The sequence below is a fragment of the Dermacentor andersoni genome, chromosome 1 (genome assembly GCF_023375885.2).
Source record: "Dermacentor andersoni chromosome 1, qqDerAnde1_hic_scaffold, whole genome shotgun sequence".
NCBI lineage: Eukaryota > Metazoa > Arthropoda > Arachnida > Ixodida > Ixodidae > Dermacentor > Dermacentor andersoni.
Window position 1 is genome coordinate 342992308 of NC_092814.1, and position 20435 is coordinate 343012742.

General features: G+C 48.0%; 1 long non-coding RNA gene across 1 annotated transcript; it reads right to left on the reverse strand.

Annotated features, from left to right (window-relative positions):
- Nucleotides 1-14030: 14030 nt before the first annotated feature.
- LOC129381152 (uncharacterized) lies at nt 14031-19018 on the reverse strand. Its single transcript, XR_008609388.1, has 3 exons — nt 17611-19018; nt 15107-15208; nt 14031-14328 (listed from the first exon to the last, which is right to left on the reverse strand). It is a non-coding gene; the product is annotated as an uncharacterized lncRNA (long non-coding RNA).
- Nucleotides 19019-20435: the final 1417 nt, after the last annotated feature.

The following is a 20435-nucleotide window of genomic DNA, read 5'->3' on the forward strand; positions in this document are numbered from 1 at the left end:
TATCGCTGGGTGCCAGAGTGCAAACAGGCGTGCCCGGCACAAGTGATGGCGAGCCGTCTGTCATCACCTCGGACGGCTTTTCGTTCAGGAAGCACAATTAAGCATCAGTTGTAACAAAACTATCGCAGCAAACTTGAAAAGCTACGCTAGCTCAGCTCCTGCAGTTAACCATGCCTACCCGTGACAATAAAAAAACAGGCTCCATATTATACCCTTGAACATCTGGCGTTCCTTCAGATACCTGAAGAAAGGTGCATGATAAACGTGAATGCACGGACCCTATAGATATGCGTCCACCGCAGCCCGGCTAAACCTGAAATACCCTAGACTCTGAGTGGTAGAAACAGGTTATTCGAACCAAGATTTCCACAAAATTATGGAGATAATTCGCATTCGATAAAAATTGCAGGACGCTTAAGCTTCGTCTACAAGAGTGGAATGCGACAGAGTTATCGCACCCCGCTCGCGCCGCCCACTCATTCGCTCGGCATGCTCTTGACGAAACGAAGCGGCGAAGCGCGCGAGTGGTGGGCCACCTGTCGGGGCAGCGCCGTACATAGCGAGGAGGGGGTCTACTGTGTTTGCCGCAAGATGGCTCGACGTGTGCGCTAAACGTAGAAGAAATGTAGGGGAAACTTACTTTGCTACTCGTTTAACTGCGACTACTGTAATTTACATGGTCATAATTACCGATATACACCACAGTATAACTTTCTACGGCACGTTTCTAAGGAAACACCGCATTCACTAGACGCGCTTTCGTCCCGCTTTGAACCATCGAACTCATGGGTGAGTGTTAGCGTCTCCGTCTCACACTCCGGAGACCCTCTTTCGATTCCCACCCAGCCCATCTTGCAAGTTGTTTTTATTTATGAATTGCCTTCCAGGATCTTTCGCTCACGGACAACGCCACCGACGCCGACGACACCGGCTTTTCTGCGACATGAGCTCCTCAACGCTGTCGTGTTAAAAGGAACAAGTTTCAATGGTTGTTCGAGTGTCCCGTACACCCCTATTTGATGTCTGAGTGCGGCGTTCTTCTTAGCACGAAGACGCGTGTTACATTCCCTTCCGCATGGCCGGAGGCCGGATGAGGTTTAAATGAATAAGACACCAGCCGTTTAAATGTATCAGTGGCGTGTTCGAAAAGGAAAACAAAGTGTTGAAATTACTGAGCAACCGTTCCTCATGTCACCTCTTGTACCCCCTTCGTTCTTCGACAGTTGAAACTGGCAGGTTATACGAGAGCGTCCGCATGTGCTTGCTTCCGCCATTTCTGCCTCTGATCTCTTCGTAATGTTTACCATTACCAATATCGCGGTTTCATTACTTTAAAAAAATGCTCGCGCACAAGAAAAAATTCTGTTGGGCCTGTCCCTCTCCACCTCCACAGTGAAACTACTGAAAATGGGAGTTCACTACAAGTGGGAAGAGCTCGTGGAAGCGCACAACATCACCCAACTGGAGAGACTAAAGCTAACAAAAACGATAAGAGCCCTGGTCAAAGATCTGGGCTACCAAGTCAAGGATGAGAGGCACCAACCATAGCGCATGTCACGCGGGATCAGAGACAAGCTACACATAAGTACCATTCCCAGAAACATGCATCCCGAGTACGACAACGAAAGCAGACAGGCGAGAATACACGCGCTCAAGCACATACTGGAACGCACCAACAGCGAAGAAGAAAATGTGAGATACACGGGCGCTGCTGCGTACTGTTAAGAACGGCCAGCTGCAGTGCAAGTTTGCCAGCCATTTACACTAGCGGTGGCAACCTCATCTTGGAACGCCGCCTCCAACCTCTAGCCACGGCGTGAGTAAGTCGACCTTGTGTCGGGAACAATACGCACTTCCTCCACTCTCCATCGCTTCAGCTAGGATGCCTTTGACGAAGCAGGCTTTGTGCTGAAACCGCCACCGTTACGCTCTAGCCTCGTCGCCGTTGTGACGGCATGAGTTCGGCGGGCCAACGATTGTTACCGAACTCCCCAACGCGGATCTGATCTGCTACGGGTGGCGGAGTTGCCGCGGGAACGTTGTCGTAGGCTCCTTCCCACGCGCCGACCAAGACGCAAGACAATGTGTTACCCGGTCGCGCTACGCGGGTCAGCTCCGAGTTCTACGAAGCCCCCTGACGTCGGCTCTGGGCCATGCACCTGTTTGTGTGCGTGTGTGTGTGTGTGTGTGTGTGTCTGTGTGTGTCTGTGTGTGTGTGTGCGTGTGTGTGTGTAAGCCGTCCCGGGGAGAGGCGGCGTGTTTACAATGACTGGACTAACGTTTCCGTCCCCTTGGAATCAAGGGGGGACCGAAAGCTTATAAGCCGCTGTTGTGCGGATGCTCGACACACTTTTCTTAAGCAGTCATGTTTGACTGAGACACTGTCTCAAGCAGTCGTGTTAGACTGACGTACGTTCTCTCGCAGTCATGCTAGACTGATGAACTGCATGTAAATACTATAAATAAACCCGCATTGCTCGTTCTCGATGAGAAGCAGTCCTTCCCTTCATCAACGTCGTCAGCGTGGATAAGTTGGACGACGGCATGGGCCAGCTACCTTCGAATTCATGCCGGAGTCCAATCTTGACAACGGGTTACGAGCGATGGGATTGAGCCCCCAATCCTGACAACTGGCTGACCGCGGTGAGATGGACTTTGCGACGTGGTGCTGTATCTGCGGTGAGTGCTTGGTTCTTGCTTTGACTCTCTAGGCTTCATTTTGTGGTTGTTCTGTTTAGAACAGTAGGGAAGCTAGATTGTTGAGTGTTAGCTAGGTTGTGTTTTCCTAACTAGATTTAGAGAGCAGGATCAAGGCAGTAAAGCAGCAATCATCGAGTTAAGGACACTGCTGAGAGACGAATTGTTGATTATTGGTGACGAACTTGGTCTAGATGTACGCAAGGAAATGCTAAAATCGGAATTATTGGAGCTGATTTCCGGTCAGGCCATTGAGGAAGAAATTGAAATGGGATTGGAACTTCTAAAAAAGAGAGAGAAACGGGAAAGAGAAAGAGAAGAACGGGACAGAGAAAAACGAGAGAGAGAGAGGAACGCGATAAAGATCGCGAGTTAAGAAAAATGCAACTGGAACTTGATAGCAAACGTTTGGAGTTGTCTCAAGGAAGAGAAGGGGCTCTGTGACGATCAAGTGAGGCCGAATAATACCGCATGGACAGGCTATTAAAGCCATTTGAGGTCGGGACCGACATAGACTTGTCCCTAAGCAATGTTGAAAGGACTTGCGAGAAGATGAACTTCGGCCCGAGTACATTGCCACAGCGGTTGCTGTCTATGTTGCCGTGTGATGCGGCGGAAGTAATTACGAGACTGAGTGCACAGGATGCATATGATTACGCAAAAGTTAAGGCTAGTCTCCTGAAGAAATACCGCCTTTCAGCCGAAGCTTTTCGGCAAAGGTTTAGGAGCACAGGCAAGAAAGATAGCGAGGGGTATCCGGAGTTCGCATACGGCTTAAAGGCCAACCTAGGCGAGTGGCTGAAAAGCGCGGAAGCGTACGAGAGCAGAGACATGATCATAGAATGAATGTGTCTAGAGCAGTTTCCAAGAGATCCCCCAAGCTGTGAAACTGTGAGTGCAAGACAGAGGGAATGTAAACACTGTGGAAAGGGCGGCTGAATTAGCCGAAGAGTACACAACGCGTAGAAAGTTGAACGCCGAGGACGGAAACTGGGACGGTCGAAATGGACCGCGGAAAGCTTTTCCGTTCAAAAAGGGTTCGCAGACTAGACCATCGGAGCCTGTGGACGTGGAGGAAAAGCCCGTAGAAAAGAGCGAGGAGAAACTTAACGGGGAAGCCGCACAAAAAGAACAGAAAAGAAAATTTGAATCTTTTGGAACAATTCGCTGTTATAAATGCCACAAACTGGGAGATATAGCTGTTAACTGCGGGAAGGCCAGTGTAGTTTTTTCCTACGTAGAGGAAAAAGACGAGAACATGGATCTTTTGAGCTCATATCTTCACGAGCTGCAAGTTAATGGCAAACCATGCCGAGTGCTAAGAGACAGTGCCGCCACGATGGACATTGTCCATTCGTCTTACGTGACGGTAGATGATTTCACCGGAGAGGTAGCATGGATCAAACAGGTTGTAGAAGAACACAGCGTGTGTCTGCCCATGGCCAAAGTCAAAATCAGTGGACCATTCGGGGAGGTAGAGACTGAGGCTGCAGTTTCCAATTTTTTTGTCACTGCAGTACCCTTACATCTTTTCGAATCGTTCGAATCAGTTACTGCGTGACAAAGGGCTTAAACTGGGAGAGGGCATAGTACAGGCATTGACGCGAGGCCAAGCTCGTAAAATCGCATCGCTTTCGGCTGAAAATGCCCAAGCTGCTCCAGCGGAAGCAGAAAACGTGATAACTTCAATACCCGAATCTGAGCTAGGCTTGAGGGATGAAAAATCAGTCGAGGAGAGCCTGCCAGCTGACCAGCTCAATGAGAGCGTATCACTAGAGTGTCAAAGTTCAAGCCTGCAGGAAGAGCAAGCTGACGCAAACGCAAGCGAGACAGGGTCGCTATTATCACCGGCCTCAAAGAACTTTGATCAGCTCTTACGTGTGGATAGAGAGTCACTGGCAGCCGAGCAAAAGAATGATGAGAGCTTAGCTAAATTACATCACACAGCTAAAGAAGGCATTGCTAGGCGCAACGTGACGATACATGAGAGAGGAGGTTTGTTGTATCGGCCCTACAGAGATCGAAAGGGTAGGATTTTAGATCAGTTAGTCGTACCTACTAAGTATAGGGAGGACCTTTTGAGTCTCTGTCATGGAAATGGGTGGTCCGGCCACCTAGGCATAAACAAATCAAAGGAAAGATTGCTTATGGAATACTACTGGCCTGGCTGTTTCAAAGACGTAGAAAACATTGTAAGATTATGCGGCGCCTGCCAGCGCTCTGGTGAACCAGGAGAGACATGGAAAGCTCCACTAAAGGTAGTGCCCTTAATAACAGAGCCTTTCAGACGACTTGTAATAGACACGGTAGGGCCTCTACCAAAAACAAAATCAGGTTACAGGTACTTGTTTACCATGCTGTGTCCAGCTGCAATGCTTCCAGAAGCAATCCCTCTGAAAGAGCTCAGCTCCACCGAAGTAGTAGACGCGCTTTTGGCAGTGTTTGCACGAGTTGGGTTTCCAGCCGAAATTCAGGCGGATCAAGGGTCAGTAATCACGAGCGCACTGACTCCCATATTCTTGCAAAAGTGCGGGGTAAAGTTAATTCACAGTTCTGTCTATCACACTCAGTCAAACAGAGTATAGAGGTGGCATTCAGTGCTTAAGCGAGTTTTGCGGGCGCTCTGCTACGAGCACAAGGAGGACTGGGAGAACTGTCTGCCGGCAACTTTGTTTGCTTTGCGAACAGTTCCACATGAAGCGACAGGGTTCTCGCCAGCAGAACTAGTGTATGGGAGGACACTCCGTTCTCCACTGAGAATGTTAAGAGAGATGTGGGAGGAAAGAGGGGAGAGTCCAATAGTGGTTGAATACGTGCTAAATTTGTAATGCCTAAGCGCAACCCAAGAACTAGTCGGAAAGAACATGGGAGTCGCTCAAAAGAACGCCAAATTCTATTACGACAAGAACGCGAGGCTTCGTACGTTTAACGCCGGAGACCAGGTAATGATCCTCAAACCTTCAAGAAAGAACAAGCTTGAAGTTCACTGGTACGGGCTCTTTAATGTGTTGCACAAACTTTCAGATACTAACTATGCTCTGAAAATGCCCGCTCGCAGGAAGGAGGTGAGGATCTATCACTGCAATTTGATGAAGCCGTATATAGAGCGGAGCGGAGTCGTTAACTATACCATCAAAGTGCAGGATGGCACTAGTACCAAGTTTAAGGAGTATAGGGCGACCTCCAAATCTGAAATTGGCATAGAAGAAGTAGTAAAACATTCGGTAAGCTCGCACGCTCTAAGACCCGAGCAGCTAGAGGACCTAAACCGGTTGTTAGGGGAATATATCGACAGGTTCAGCGATCGGCCGGGTAGAACCGAACTAATAACGCATGAAATAGAGCTGACATCAACCGAACCAGTAAGATCAAAGCCTTACAGGGTGTCTCCAAGACAGAGAGAGATTATGGAGGCAGATATACAGCGCATGCTAGAGTTGGGAGTTATCGAGCCCACTGAGAGTGACTACACGTCACCGCTAATACTGGTAGAAACCCCTAACAAGGACCCTCGTCCGTGTGTTGACTACAGGAAGTTAAATGCCATCACTAGGGATCAGCTGTACCCGATACCCAACATTGAGGGACGAATTGAAAGAGTTAGCGCTGCTAAATACATTTCAAGTATAGATCTCGTGCGGGGGTACTGGCAAGTTCCCCTTTCAGAAAGTGCCAGCCGCTATGCCGCATTCATCTCACCTGTAGGCTCTTTTCGCCCTCTCACACTCAGCTTCGGGCTGAAGAACGTGCCGTTTAGCTTCTCTAAGTTAATGGATATTGTCCTAAAAGATTTGCAGGAGTTTGCCTTGCCATATCTTGTTGATGTAGCAATTTTTTCGGACAGCTGGAAACAACACGTATCGCACCTCAAACAGGTGTTCTCCCGGTTGAGGGAAGCTGGCTTAACGATGAAAGTGGAAAAGTGTAGATTTGGTTGTTCACAGGTTACTTATCTGGGCCATGTTTGCGGCCAGGGCATGAGACGGCCGGCCGAGCTCAAAATAGCTACGATTGGAGAATTTTCTCAGCCGCGCCCGAAAGCAGACTTTCGTTCATTATTGGGACTTGTGGGGTACTATCAACGGTACATTCCGAATTACTCGCAAATTGCAAGTCCATTAACGGACGCCCTTCGAAAGGGAGCACCGAGTAGCGTACACTGGGATGAGGACAAAGGGAACGCTTTCCAAAGTTTGAAAACGCTATTGGTTTCTCGTCCTGTGCTTCGCGTGCCAGACTACATAAAGGAATTCATAGTTCAATGCGACCCAAGCGACAGAGGTATGGGCGTGGTACTTGGGTCGGCGACGATAACGAGGAGCATCCTATCCTCTATGCCAGCCGTAAACTAAATGTAAGAGAGGAACCCTACATCGCTTCAGAGAAGGAATGCGCTTGTTTAGTTTGGGCCGCCCAGAAGTTGTCGTGTTACTTGTACGGAGCGAAGTTCATCTTCGAGACTAACCACTGTCCTCTGACGTGGCTCAATCAAATGTCACACAAAAATGGCCGCTTGCTCCGATGGAGCCTCACTCTCCAAGAGTACAACTCCTCCGTTATATATAAGAAGGGAAAGTTGCATAGCAATGCGGATAGTTTGAGCAGACTAATTTGAATTCTGCGTTTGAGGGTCCCGACTAAATTTTAGGGGTACTAGTGTTAAGCCAAGAAGATCCCCTCTCATTTAGCAGGATTCCCTCAATGATTGCTGAATTTGTCAGCACGAAATTGCTTCAGAAATTGGCATAGCGAAATGCAGCATTTTTTTTTTGTTTCTGCCCTGGTGTTTTTTTTTGAAGCCTAGCGGGTCTAGCGTGAGAGCCAAGGCACGTCATCTCGGTGCAGAGCCGTGTTGTGGGGTTCATTTTGCAGTTGCCTTTCCTTGTTGGATGTTTTCGGGCGGTGACATCATTGCACAAGTGGTTACTGCGAGCCAAGTCATCACCCCCTGGCCACCAGCCGTTCTCTTCCTGCCCAGCGGTTATCTGCGCTAGACAGTCGAGATTTCCCGGGCCATGGAGGCGCTGTTAAGAACGGCCAGCTGCAGTGCAAGTTTGCCAGCCATGTACGCAAGCGGTGGCAACCTCATCTTGGAACGCCGCCGCCAACCTCTTGCCACGGCGTGACTAAGTCGACTTTGTGTCGGGAACAATACGCACGTCCGCCACTCTCCGTCGCTTCAGCTAGGATGCGTTTGACGAAGCAGGCTTTGTGCTGAAACCGCACGGTTACGTTCTAGCCTCGTCACCATTGTGACGGAATGAGTTCGGCGGGCCAACTATTGTTACCGAACTCCTCAACGCGGACCTGATCTGCTACGGGTGGGGGAGTGGCCGCGGGAACGTCGTCGTAGGCTCCTTCCCACGCGCCGACCAAGACGAAAGACAATGTGCTACCCGGGCGCGCTACCCGCGTCGGCTCCGAGTTCTACGAAGCCCCTCTGACGTCGGCTCCGGGCCATGCACATGTGTGTGTGTGTGTTTGTGTGTGCGTGTAAGCCGTCCAGGAGAGAGGCGGTGTGTTTACAAGGACTGGACGAACGTTTCCGTCCCCTTGGAATCAAGGGGGGACCGAGTGCTTACAAGCCGCTGTTGTGCGGATGCTCGACACAATTTTCTTAAGTAGTTATGTTGGACTGAGACACTGTCTCAAGCAGTCGTGTTAGACTGACGTACTTTCTCTCGCAGTCATGCTAGACTGATGAACTGCATGTAAATACTGTGAATAAACCCGTATTCCTCGTTCTCGATGAGAAGCAGTCCTTGCCTTCATCAACGTCCTCAGTGTGGATAAGTTGGACGACAGCATGGGCCACCTACTTTCGAATTCATGGCGGACTCCAATCTTGACAACGGGTTACGAGCGATGGGATTGAGCCGCCAATCCTGACAGCACAAAACAAACGACTGATTTTCAATCAGCGTGGTCGAAGAGAGCGTCGAACAACTTACAGCCACATCCATAAGTGATAAGGACGCGAGCACAGCGGAAGAGCTGGGCATAGCCCTGGCTATGGCAACGTGCAAGAAGACCCTGGTTACCGTGGTGACGGACTGACAAGAAGCATACAGAAGGTATATGACCGGAAGGATCGGAAAGGCAGCACTCCAGATCCTGACCAACACCGAGATAGGAACAGCACAAATCCTCTGGGCACGGGAACACGAGTCTCTCGCGGGGAACCAGGCGGCGCACGCCGCGGCTCGAGATAATGCACGCCGAGCCAACTCCGAAGCGCAGAGAACACGGACCAACGACTGTGACGAGGATGATGAACGGATATCCAAGAAGTACTCGCATATCTTGGCGCACTACAGGAAGCAGAGGCGTCGCTACCCGCCTGCGCACAAGACGATGAGTAAGGAGCAAGCGGTAAGCGGGAGAAGACTCCAGACTGGAACCTATCCGCATGGAACACTGCTGCACGCCATGTATCTGGGCACCTACGGGCGAGACTCCAAGTTCTGCCTGCCGGACACGACCAACACCTCGCTACATATGGTGCTGGAGTGCAGAAATAACCACGAAGTACCACAATCATCATCACCACCAGGCGATAACATGCAGGAGGAGGAGGAGGAGGAAGTAAACTTTATTGCTCTAGAAAGTGTAATTCAGTGGTCGGGCCGGATGTCTCCGTCTTCTATTGGTTGATGATGATCTCCGGCCTGCATGGTTGGCGCCCCTATTCCAGGGCACCACTGAGCGTGGCTGCTCGTCGGGCATGATCCACCAGCTTCCGTTGGAGGCTAGGGTCGCCTCTGGAGAGCACGCTCTCCCACTGCTCCGCACTCGGATTTTCTATTTTGTGGGATGCCTTATTCGTATTGCACTCCCATGTGATGTGATAAAAAGTGGGTATTGCGCCACACCACGGGCATGTGTTCCTGTATTGACTTGGGAACATTTTGCATAGTATATGTAGATTTGGGAAAGTTCCCGTCTGCAGCTTTCGCCAGTAAACTGCCTGTTGTTGAGTGAGTGTATTGTGGGGCGGCGGATATCTGATCGTCGTCCCTCTATGGTAATTTAGTATGTCAGAGTACGTTGGGATCACTGTCATGAAGTCCTCAGGATGTATGTTTAGGTCCGCTCGGTTTGTATGCTCGCGAGCGGTCCTATCAACCCTTTGGTTGTCCTCAATCTCAGTGTGCCCCGGTACCCAAAAGATGGTGTGTCTAATGCGTTTATTCTGTTGGCCAGTGCGGAGGAAGATTTGGAGCGCTTTTTGACCGATTCTGCCGTTAATGTAGTTTCGGCATGCTTCCTTGGAGTCTGTTAGAATTATCAGGCATCTATTTGTGCGGTAGCCCTCCACAGCTGCTAGAGCAACAGCCATTTCCTCTCCTTTCTTATCGGAATGTCCAACAACCCACTTTGTGACTTCTGCGGGTGCAATGAAACAATCGCGCACCTTCTTTGTGAGTGCTCTCGTTTCAACCCGCAAAGAGCAGTCCTCTCAGCCACACTAGACAAACTGGACAAGCGCCCACTTACAGAAAACAAGATCCTTGGATACTGGCCTACGCGAACATCAGCGCGATCGGCTATGAAGGCACTGCTGCGGTATTTAAAGGACACTGAACTTTCTGACAGATTGTGACTTCACTGTGTGGCACAGGATTGTACGGTGCACTGCATAACACTAGGAACGCCTTTGCGGGCTACGTGACAGTGCCCACAGAAACAGTTTGTGTGTACGTGCGTGTGCGTGTAGTTTTTTTTTATTCTTTTTTTAATCCTTCTCTCTCTCACCTATCGCATCCCCTTGCCCCTCCCCCAGTACAGGGTAGCCAACCGGAGATAATCTCTGGTTAACCTCCCTGTCTTTCCTTTGCCTTTATCCCTCTCTCTCTCCTCTCCCTTGGTTACCGTACAATCCCGTGCCGACGCGCAAGCGATTTCCGTATAGTCCGAGTCTATTACTGCCGCGACGTCTCTTTGTTCTGTTTCCCTTCGTTCTCGAGGATCCCTGCCAAGAAACATGGACCCAAATTTGCACACAGCCTGGCGGAACGCTACGGCAAAATATGCAGAAAAATACTTAGCAACCAAGGCACACACGGTATACACGGACGCAGCGGTATATCCTCGAGAACGAAGGGAAACATGCAGGAAGAAGCGGACTCAGAGGAAGAATCGGAAGACCAGTGGGAGGCTCTGCTTGTGACGCAAGACCCTGACAGCCAGCTACGGTTGGTGAACAGGGTTCGGGCGGCGGCAGCGAGCCATGGCTACCTGGACTGAGGAGGCCACCTACCTTTGGGCTCAAGAAGCCTGGTCAAGAATAAAGTTTATTTCTCTCTCTCTCTCTATCTGTCTCGAGGGATCTCTGCAGAAGCTACAATTGCGGATATCTAAGGCCGCGAAATCTTCTTGTTACTGTTAATGATGTGCCGGTGAGACTAAAAACTGTACATGGTATGATTGCATTAAACAATTCGGGCATATATAGTAATCGGTCGTCCTGCGCTGTAGAGCCGATCTGGTACCTTTTGTTGCTCCGATAACCATAACTAAAGAAGAGCTTGCGCACCAGTGTCTCCATGCGTTGATAATGATAATGACGTTCCTCCGCGATCAACACGGGCGCGTCGTAACAGTGAAGCTTAGGTAACACCCGGTCATGTACCTATTGGAGAAGATACAAAGAAGTAAATAAAAAAATGTAGCTTTGATTCAAGCCTCGCTATTAGTGTCTTCCTTACTCAACATGTGTGTTGTATAATATTTCGAATGTTGTTGCGAACGCATCGAGTCTTTGTTGTGTGGGAGAAATTAGAAATCGATGTATTTTCAGGGCAGATAATATTAAGCTCTAAAAAGTCTCCTGTTCCACGTGTATTTATTCCTGAGGCAATACCTCTAACTATAATGTCAATTTGTGGTCTTCGACTGTTTATGAACTGAATTTTATTAATTTCATGTTTTTGGCAAGGGCACAAAATTTTTGATAAGTATGGGGCGGAGACAGTGACATAACAAGGTTGAACTGTACTCAATAGAAGGGCAGAAAGGCACTGATGTAGCTGATGTTCTTGATTAAATTTTCACTGCTTTGTGACAGTATTGTGGTTTATTATGTCTTTAGGTAGATGTAAGAAAGCGGGAAAAGAAGGTTGTTTCTTGTAATTAATATTTGCAACGCATTGCGAGCCAGAAGCCCAGGGTACCGCTGCGATGGCGCAGTGGCTGTGATGTTTCGCGGCTGAGTTCGAGCTAATTGGTTCAGCTCTAGCCGCAGTGGCCGCATTTATGGTGTGGCGAAACACGAATTTGCTCGTGTACTTTGATTTAGGGGCCCATTAGAGAACCCCACTCGATGAGAAATTAATCCCGAATGCTCCATTACGGCGTGCCTCATAATAAGATCCTCGTTTTCCATTTAAACACCACTGAAGTTATAATATTAACATTTCTGGGAAGTATCATCCCCCATTGTGACCCTTTTCGTTCCCCTCTTCCCCTTCCCTTACGTAGAGTAGCAGGCCAGATGCTCCATTATCCGGCCGACCTCTCCACATTTTCCAATCATTAAAATACGTCTTCTTCTTCTTTCGGGGAAGAGAGTCCAGCTTCACACAAGCATAAACTTTAGTACTTGCGTTGCGAAACCTTCCTCTACGACCTACTCGGAGGTAGATAAAGCTTTCCTGTACAGGCTCAGTCTATTTTAATAGGAGGTAGTACTGGGGGTGCAATACACCACGGGTTCCTTCATGAACACCTGCACGGGCCTGTGATGAGTATTCGCGCGAGTACCTTCATAATGTGGAACAATTGCGTTTTCTGTCCATTGTGCAGTCTCTCCGTTTCCTTTCTTGGACAGCAACTCGATAAACTTTCTGCCGCCAGACTCGTATGCGCCTCTGTTACCGGCATGAACATCGTAGCAGTTCGTTAGAACTTTGCTATCGATTCCCAGCCGTGCGCTTCATTGCCGAACAAACCCATCAATATTACCATTGACATCAAGGTTAACATCCTGGATGAAAGCATTCCAGACGCAACGACATCGTGTTGCGACCTGACGCGGCGTACGAAAGTGCGTCGCGCCTGACTTTCTTCCGGAGACCCCCACTTCGGTTCGTTAATACGTCATATTAACGGGCGGATTTTTATTTCCGTCGAACTTTCCGCCCTGTGCGACCGATCAATTCTGTCTGAAGGAATAGATTCGCCTAATTCTAACTGGAAGGATGTCAGGGCTTTGTTTTCAGAGGCAGTGCAACATTCCGTCGAGCTTTTAGGTAGGCCGAATATTAGAAGATTTTTGCGTTGCCTATTGCTAAGATGAAGTGACGCTTTCTATTCGCTTCTGTCACGAGTCAGTGAATCGTTTTTCGCACTTGTGGCAGCATCCTGTTTGACTACGGGTAAATCCCCTTCTAGAACCATTACTCTGCTGAAGACACATTGCTTTTACTATTGTTTACCCACGTTTGCGCATGCGCCTTGTTGTCATGGTACCTGGTGGGAGCGGCTTTACCTTCGCTTGACTCCGTAACGGGGAATCGCTTTCCACTCAAATGATGCTTCCCACAGATGTCAGCGTTTCATCACATTCACATAACACGTGACGTTCCCCGCAACGCTCTGGCTTTTATTACACATCCCAGCTGACGCATAATACAGCATTCCCAAAATCTCATGTACGGAACGCAGAAGCGCAAATGAAAAGCAGGCCTCGTTATAGGCCAGTCTATTCTCGGTACGCATGTCGAAAGTGCGGAACCTTAATGCACTCGCGTAAGAACAGCAGGGGCTTGAGGGCGTTATGACAGGTTTATGTTTTAGACTATAGGGTATTTTTTTAAAGCTGCCTGAGGCATTTTAACGCAATTCGAATCCTTCAAGTGGAATAATTGAAGAGTGATATCTGCACGATAAATAAAATTCGATAACTGACTCGTTGCTAAAAATCTCTAACGAAGTTTTTAACCGACTGGGTTATGCAACACATGTAGTTTAAGAATGGTTGCCGGCGCTTTTGTAAGGCATATTCTTCATGCGTCTTCCTACGCAACAATATTCATTTTGATCGAATCCTAAGGGTAGCACCAGTTTCCAGATATCCACCGCGAAAGTTGCGGTAGAACTACTGTGTTGCTCTTGCTTTTACTTTCTTAAAACTGTTTGCTGCATTTAAGTACAGGACTACCAGAAGATCGCGGTACACGACCGCGAAAATGCACCGTCATAATTTCAGTTGTTGTACTCCTTTCTTGCGATTGTTGATACTAAGGGCATAGAACAGGAGGGACTTCGGCACAGCTTGAATTCATCTCTTCTCGCATAACGACAGCGTTTTAGCATAGCCGTCACGCGAGTAGACAATCAAAACCATATTTATTGATATATTAAACAAGGAGTAGAACAAAAAGTGACGGATCACGAAAGCAAAAGAGTTAACATAAACGTGGTGACCACGCGCGTCGACTGTTTCTAGAGAAAGAATAGTCGACGTGACCTCGTTCGGCAACACTGGATCGCTGGAGGCGCCGCAGCTGCAGCATGCGATGCACTTGGCGAAGTGAGTGCTGCTCGCGGCGGTGCTGCTGCGTGCGATTCTTCGGCATCGAGCAGCCACCGCAGCGTCGCCGAAGGGCAGCATGCAGGCAGGTCGGGACACTGCGAGGGTCAAATGTTAATCAACCACCCACCCATGGGTCATGCATTTATTTTAAAAAATATATGAAAAGAACTGTTCGTTGGAATTAAATCTCGTTCGAGGACGGTGACGAGCGTCGCAGTGCGCAGGCCAATTGCAACGAAATTGGGCCGAGCAAATTCACCGATTTTTCCGCATGCAGGTAACCGGGCATGGACGCATAGTCGTTAACGAGCAATATGTCGTTCTAGCAGTTGTCGACGATCCTGCCTCAACTGCCGTTGTTACTTAGTGTCTATGGTATTGGGCTGCTAAGCACGAGGTCGCGGGACCGAATCCCAGCCACGGCGGCCTCGCATTACGATAGGGACGAAATGCGAAAACGCCGGTGTACTTATATTTGGGTGCACGTTAAAGAACCCCAGCTGGTCCAAATTTATCGAGTCCCCACCGACGTCGTGCACCATAATCAGATCCTGGTTTTCGCACGTAAAAGCCTACATTAAATTTTTTAACGATTCTCCCTCTGTCTTGCGACCCTGGTTGCCTCATGTCTTCCTGTACTGCAGAATCTGTCGCTCGGAAGCAGTCCTTTCGAACCCTGACCGCAGCCTATGCAAATAGCAAGTCTTGCTAAAACAATTCGATAAACGTGCAACATTTCCCATCTTGTTTCGCAAAGGTTCATCGCAAAATGTCATTAAATTCTGCTGAAACACTCACGCGCCAAATAATGCATAAGTGACTTCTAACGTTCGATTCGCAGTACAACCTCGCCAATGGCCGATGTGCACATACCGTACATTACCTCCTCAATGACGCCAGTTGGGCTGCTGCGTGCGATTCTCGGGCGTCGAGCAGCTGCTGCAGCTTCGCCGAATGGCAGCGTGGCCACAGTTCCTGGAGCCGTGACAGCACAATATAAGCCCTTTGTCACCCTTGCGTGGCACTTATATTGTGTGACAAATCCACTAACACGGCACGTGCTCACTCGAAGCGCAGTACAGAGGCGGGTATGAAATTATAATTTCCGGGGCAGCAGAGCGCCAGTAAAAAAATAGTTCCTAGCGAAATAATCCAATTTGCACAAGAACACCTGCACCATGAATACCACAACTCCTCCTTTATTCCAGTGGCGTCCAGCGTTCCTCAAGCAAGTGTGCTTTGTGCTTTGCTTTTTATAGTCTATATTATCGACTTGCCTGACTGCATGTCGTCCCGAATAAGAAGGTTCGCCGATGATTCAGCCATATTCCGTAAAATGTCTACTGACTAACCGTGAAGCGTTCCAACCACACCTAAACGCATTGAGTACATGGTTTTCAGACCGGTAAATAACCTTAAATTATGCTAAAGCTAAGTGCATGTCATTTTCACGCTCCTCGTCTCGTATTGCAATGTCATACTCTCTTGATAATAAGATTGTTGAGGAGTCAATTTTCAATGGGATCCAATATGTTCGTCATCACATCAACGTTACACTTGCATCTGTTACCCGCAAATTTCAAATTATAAGACACAGACTAAAGCAAGCGCGTTTACAGTTAAAGAAAAAAAGAAAGATCTACCATATACACCGCATTAGTGATACCTCAAAGTCGAATATGCATGCGCCACCTGGGATCCGAACCAGGACTCCATCGTACGTAACCTTGAATACTTGTAAGCCGTGCTGCTTGCTTTATCTGTACAGATTATCCCCCGGACTCTAGTGCTGCATGTTTAAAGAATCGTGCCGAATTACATCCGCTATCACTACGCCGCAAACACGCGATCCTATCGCTCTTTCATAAACTTCACCATCACGACCGTTTGCATTGATGGCTTCTTACACTCACACTCTGTCATTTTCTCTCGCCGAGATCACCCTCTCTAAGTCAAAGCACTGTGTGTATCACTCAGATCTTTGCGCTCATTCATTTATACGCAGATTCATACTTCGCTAGAATAACCTACCATCAGACATTGCCTACTGAAGTTCACCCCGGCAAATTTCAACAAATCCTGCGTACTTATGTCATAATTTGGTGTCTCTGTGCACTGTGAAAGTTTTTTTCTTTTCTTTTTGGATGAGTTATATTCTATGCTGGGGGGGAGGGGGGGGCTTGTTCCTCTGGTACCTTTGCCATCCGGTAGATTTTGTTTTCGAATTATCCTCTTTGAGTGTCTTTTATGTATTCTGAATTCCAGGTGTTTTTTCTAATATACTGTTAATTGGGTTTAATCACAACTCTGACTTTACTATGCATAGTCGTGTCTGCGTATTCAGTCGCGTATTTAGGCGCGTTTGTTGTATTCTTTAGAAATTATTATGACAGTATGTTCGTGTGCCTCCCCCCCCTCCCCCAATTCTAATACCCTCTTACGCAGGGTATTCAGTGGTGTTATTGAATGAATAAATAAATAAATAAATAAATAAATAAATAAATAAATAAATAAATAAATAAATGCATGTAATTTACACTGTATTTCTACGAATTTCTTAGGAACTCTAAGTCGCTGTTCAACTGTTTCGCTGAAACAGCGCAGCCTCATCAGCTGCTATTCGAAATTCTATTGTTCACGTGCAAAGTTGTGATTTCGTTTCCATACACTATTTAAATTGACGTAACAAAAACGTGAAAACTGCCTCAACTGGTTTGGTTTTTTTCTCGTGACTAACATGTCAAAAATGGTTCAGGTGATTTCACATATGATCGGTCAGAAACAATAGCACCACCGAAAAGCGCATGCTGTAGAATGAGCGGCCACAGCTGAATACAATGAGGTGGCGCCACTAGCAATTTCCCCGACGTTGTACAGTTTCCGCGATACGGAAAATATTGACTTGAGCACACATTTCCTGTGCTCGTACAACGTACTGTATTTTAAACTGTGCGGTACTCTAGGCCAAGGGATGGGGGAATAATTTACGTATACAAATTGAAAAGAACACACCGTGGAACGGTGCCCTGTGTTATACTCATTTCTGTGCATTTAGTGCTGAGGAAGTGAAGACTTTCATTGTAACAAATTACCGTTTGTTTGAAAGGCAAAGCGTAATGATATCGTAAGATTTGTCAAAAAATCTACACATTTCATGTTTCTCTGTAAGAATGTCATAACAAACCGTGTCAGTTGATTTATATCGATAAATATTACGACTGCGATTCGACTATAGTGGAGTTCTTGGTTCTCTGGGAGAGAACGAAATCAGCTTTAGCTGTTTGCCTGCTGGTGGCTAGTGCTGATGTTATGCCTAATTGCAAAGGCTTTTATAAATTTATGGAATATTTCCTCGAAAATCATTTTGAATTGATCACCTTTGAAGGAAGCCGTAGGGCGATGGCTTAGAGAGCAGAGGAACAATGGGCGCTGTCGTCAGCGCCGTCTTGGAGGATCGCGTGACACCAGCAGGACGCGCCCAACAGCCGAGTCGCCGTCCCCACCGTCGACCACGCATAGGCGGAGCGGGCTGCAAAGTTAGGAAGGGACGCTTGGATCGGAACACCACTTGCGCCGTGCTTTCCTCTCGATAGCTGAACATGTTCATGGCATGCCTATCTTTGTCACCATCCTTATCTTGCTGCCCTCAGAACATCATGTAAGTGCTTGAACCATGCCATTGCAGGCCACCTCTGAACCCTTGTGGTAGATAACCAGACGGCAGCGCAAGGCCATCGCTTTCTGGGCTGGAACGGCTTCTTCTGACTAGTGGCCATCCTTAATCAGTAACGCGCTTCACCTGGGTGAACTTTTTGACTGCTTCGCGGCTGCCCAACGATAATCGCGAGGGTGAAAAATGCCGCAGCGGTTTCGAAGGACGGTTACCGATGCTTCAGTACACAGGTTGATGGTAGCCTATAATAAGTCAAAGTTTATTGATAATTTTTTGCAGGTAAACCAGAGTCGCATGCTTTTCATTAACCAGCAATGTCCCGTGTTAGTACGGTTCGCAACAATTTTCAAGCGGATTGTCTTTCTCTCCCGAGTTTTCTTTCTCTCCCAGTTGGACAGCACGTGCCCTCAGAGATGGAACCCTTTTGCTCCGTTACGATCTCTGAGACTGCGGACAACCCTGACCGTGCGTTACACATGCCAAGCCATGCACTATGAAGCGGATCAGCTCGGAACATTTTCCTTCGTGTTTTGCGCTACTTACTTGCAAAGAGTCTTCCAATACTGCTGAAATACTCTCCCATAATAAACCAAGGTTTAATGCTTTCTCCTTCCACTTAGTGCAAGAAAATTAATCATGTGAGAAGGACTCCCGTTGAAAACGACAAGAAAGCTGGAGGCAGCACTGGCGATCGAACGGAGAGGCCAGTGAGCTTCAATGACACACACATCCTCGTTTTTTTTTTATTTATTGCGCTGCGTTTCCGCTTCTAGGCACACACTCAAGCTGAATTAAAGTGACGGAACAAATTGTGCTGACGAGCATTAGGTGACTCAGTGTTGCCTAATCACTGCGCACACGAGGACGAAGCAGATAAGCTGCTGGCGGAGCAGTTCGTTGCGGCTCAGTCACGTGATGCTTGTCAGTGGACTTTGCTGCGTTGTGTGAAGCCAGCTTGACTCACTGGCGAAGAGAGGAAGCCTAGCAAATAATGATGTCACCGTGTAGGTGGTCGCGGACAGACTCATCTTGTGGTCCGTACGTGCACCAGTGATGAATACCGGGAGTGTAGCTACCCTGTTGGACAAGCTGGATAGCTTGAACACGGTTGTTTGCCGAGTCTGTTGACATGGGGACATACTATGGCAGACAGTGCGAAAACATGACTGAAATAGGAGGACAGACGACACAGGCCATGGAGAGTTGATTTCCGTGTATTGTGGCCAAATCCTTCAGCGTCTATGATTCCGAGAACCGGGAATGGAAACAATTATAGGTCCCTTTTATCAAAGCACGCTATAATGCGAGGCACAAAAAGCATTACTTTTCCCTCCGATAATATTCCGTATATAGGAGGTGGAGGCTGATGATGTCTAGAGGAATGGACAAAGTGTTAGGAAGTGGGTGTTACGAGATAAAGTCGGAGTGGCAGCCAGTCCTACAGGAAGGCTACAGGAAGGCGCGACTCGACGAAAAAGTGCGGGCGAATGGGAGGGTGCATAACCGCCTATCACGTCAACCTCGCTCTCGCTCTCGGAAGAGTGCGTTATCAGCGCGTTCCTTGGCGGCGGAAGCTGTCGCCTGCGTCCGAACTTGACCTCGGTAATCGCTATGAAGTAATTAAAAAAAGAAAACAGAATCAACTAGAAAGGAAAGACATTGGTGGTTGTGAGTTTCGGACGTACGAACCCACGTTCAGAAGCCGCGCGTGTTACCCACTGGGTGGTTCGTAGGCCTTTGCACTCTGCCTCATGAGATCATGATTGCCAAGCCCGGCGTGATGAATGCAATGACATCAACATCACCCTGACTTACTCGAGAGCGTCCCCATTAGATTCCATGGCAGGTGGGCAAAATAGCATTACGTCACGGATCAAAGTGCACCAGCCTTGTGCTATGCCAGGCGTCTTAACGCGCTCGCCTTAATGCCCATGAAGTGCTCATAACTCGAAGGACCGCTCAACGGCGTTCAGTTGTACGTTAATTTTTCCCATTCTCAACTCCTAAATGCTTAGGTGCCCTAGGATTTTTTACAGCGAAGTTGTTAAGGGCTAGTTCCCCAAGGATCGTATCCGCGTGTAGATAGAAAACTCCCATTACGCTGAACGATCCCGAAGATAGTGCAATGTCGGACCCACCCGTGGCGTAGGTGTAGTTCGACATTAGGCTGCCCACATACACAACCTCGCTGGTCATCCTTCGTCACAGAGTGGATGACACAGAGCCTTTGTTGTTGTTGTTGTTGATGGTTTCAACACAAATGGAGTCGAACCTGTTCTTAATACTCATCGACCATTGAAGTAAGACGACAGTTGAGAATAGCGTACTTTAATTGTACTTGCTTTAGAAGGACATTACACATGGCATAATATTTCATTTATTGGTACATTTATATATTTATTCTTATGCGGCAAGGGTCTCCATTAATGGAGTTCGCTAAACTTATGCGTTCAGCTATCTCGCACGTAGCTCAAGTACGTCTGTATCATATTGAAATTGCGCGTGCAGATTGCGTGCAGAATACTCAGT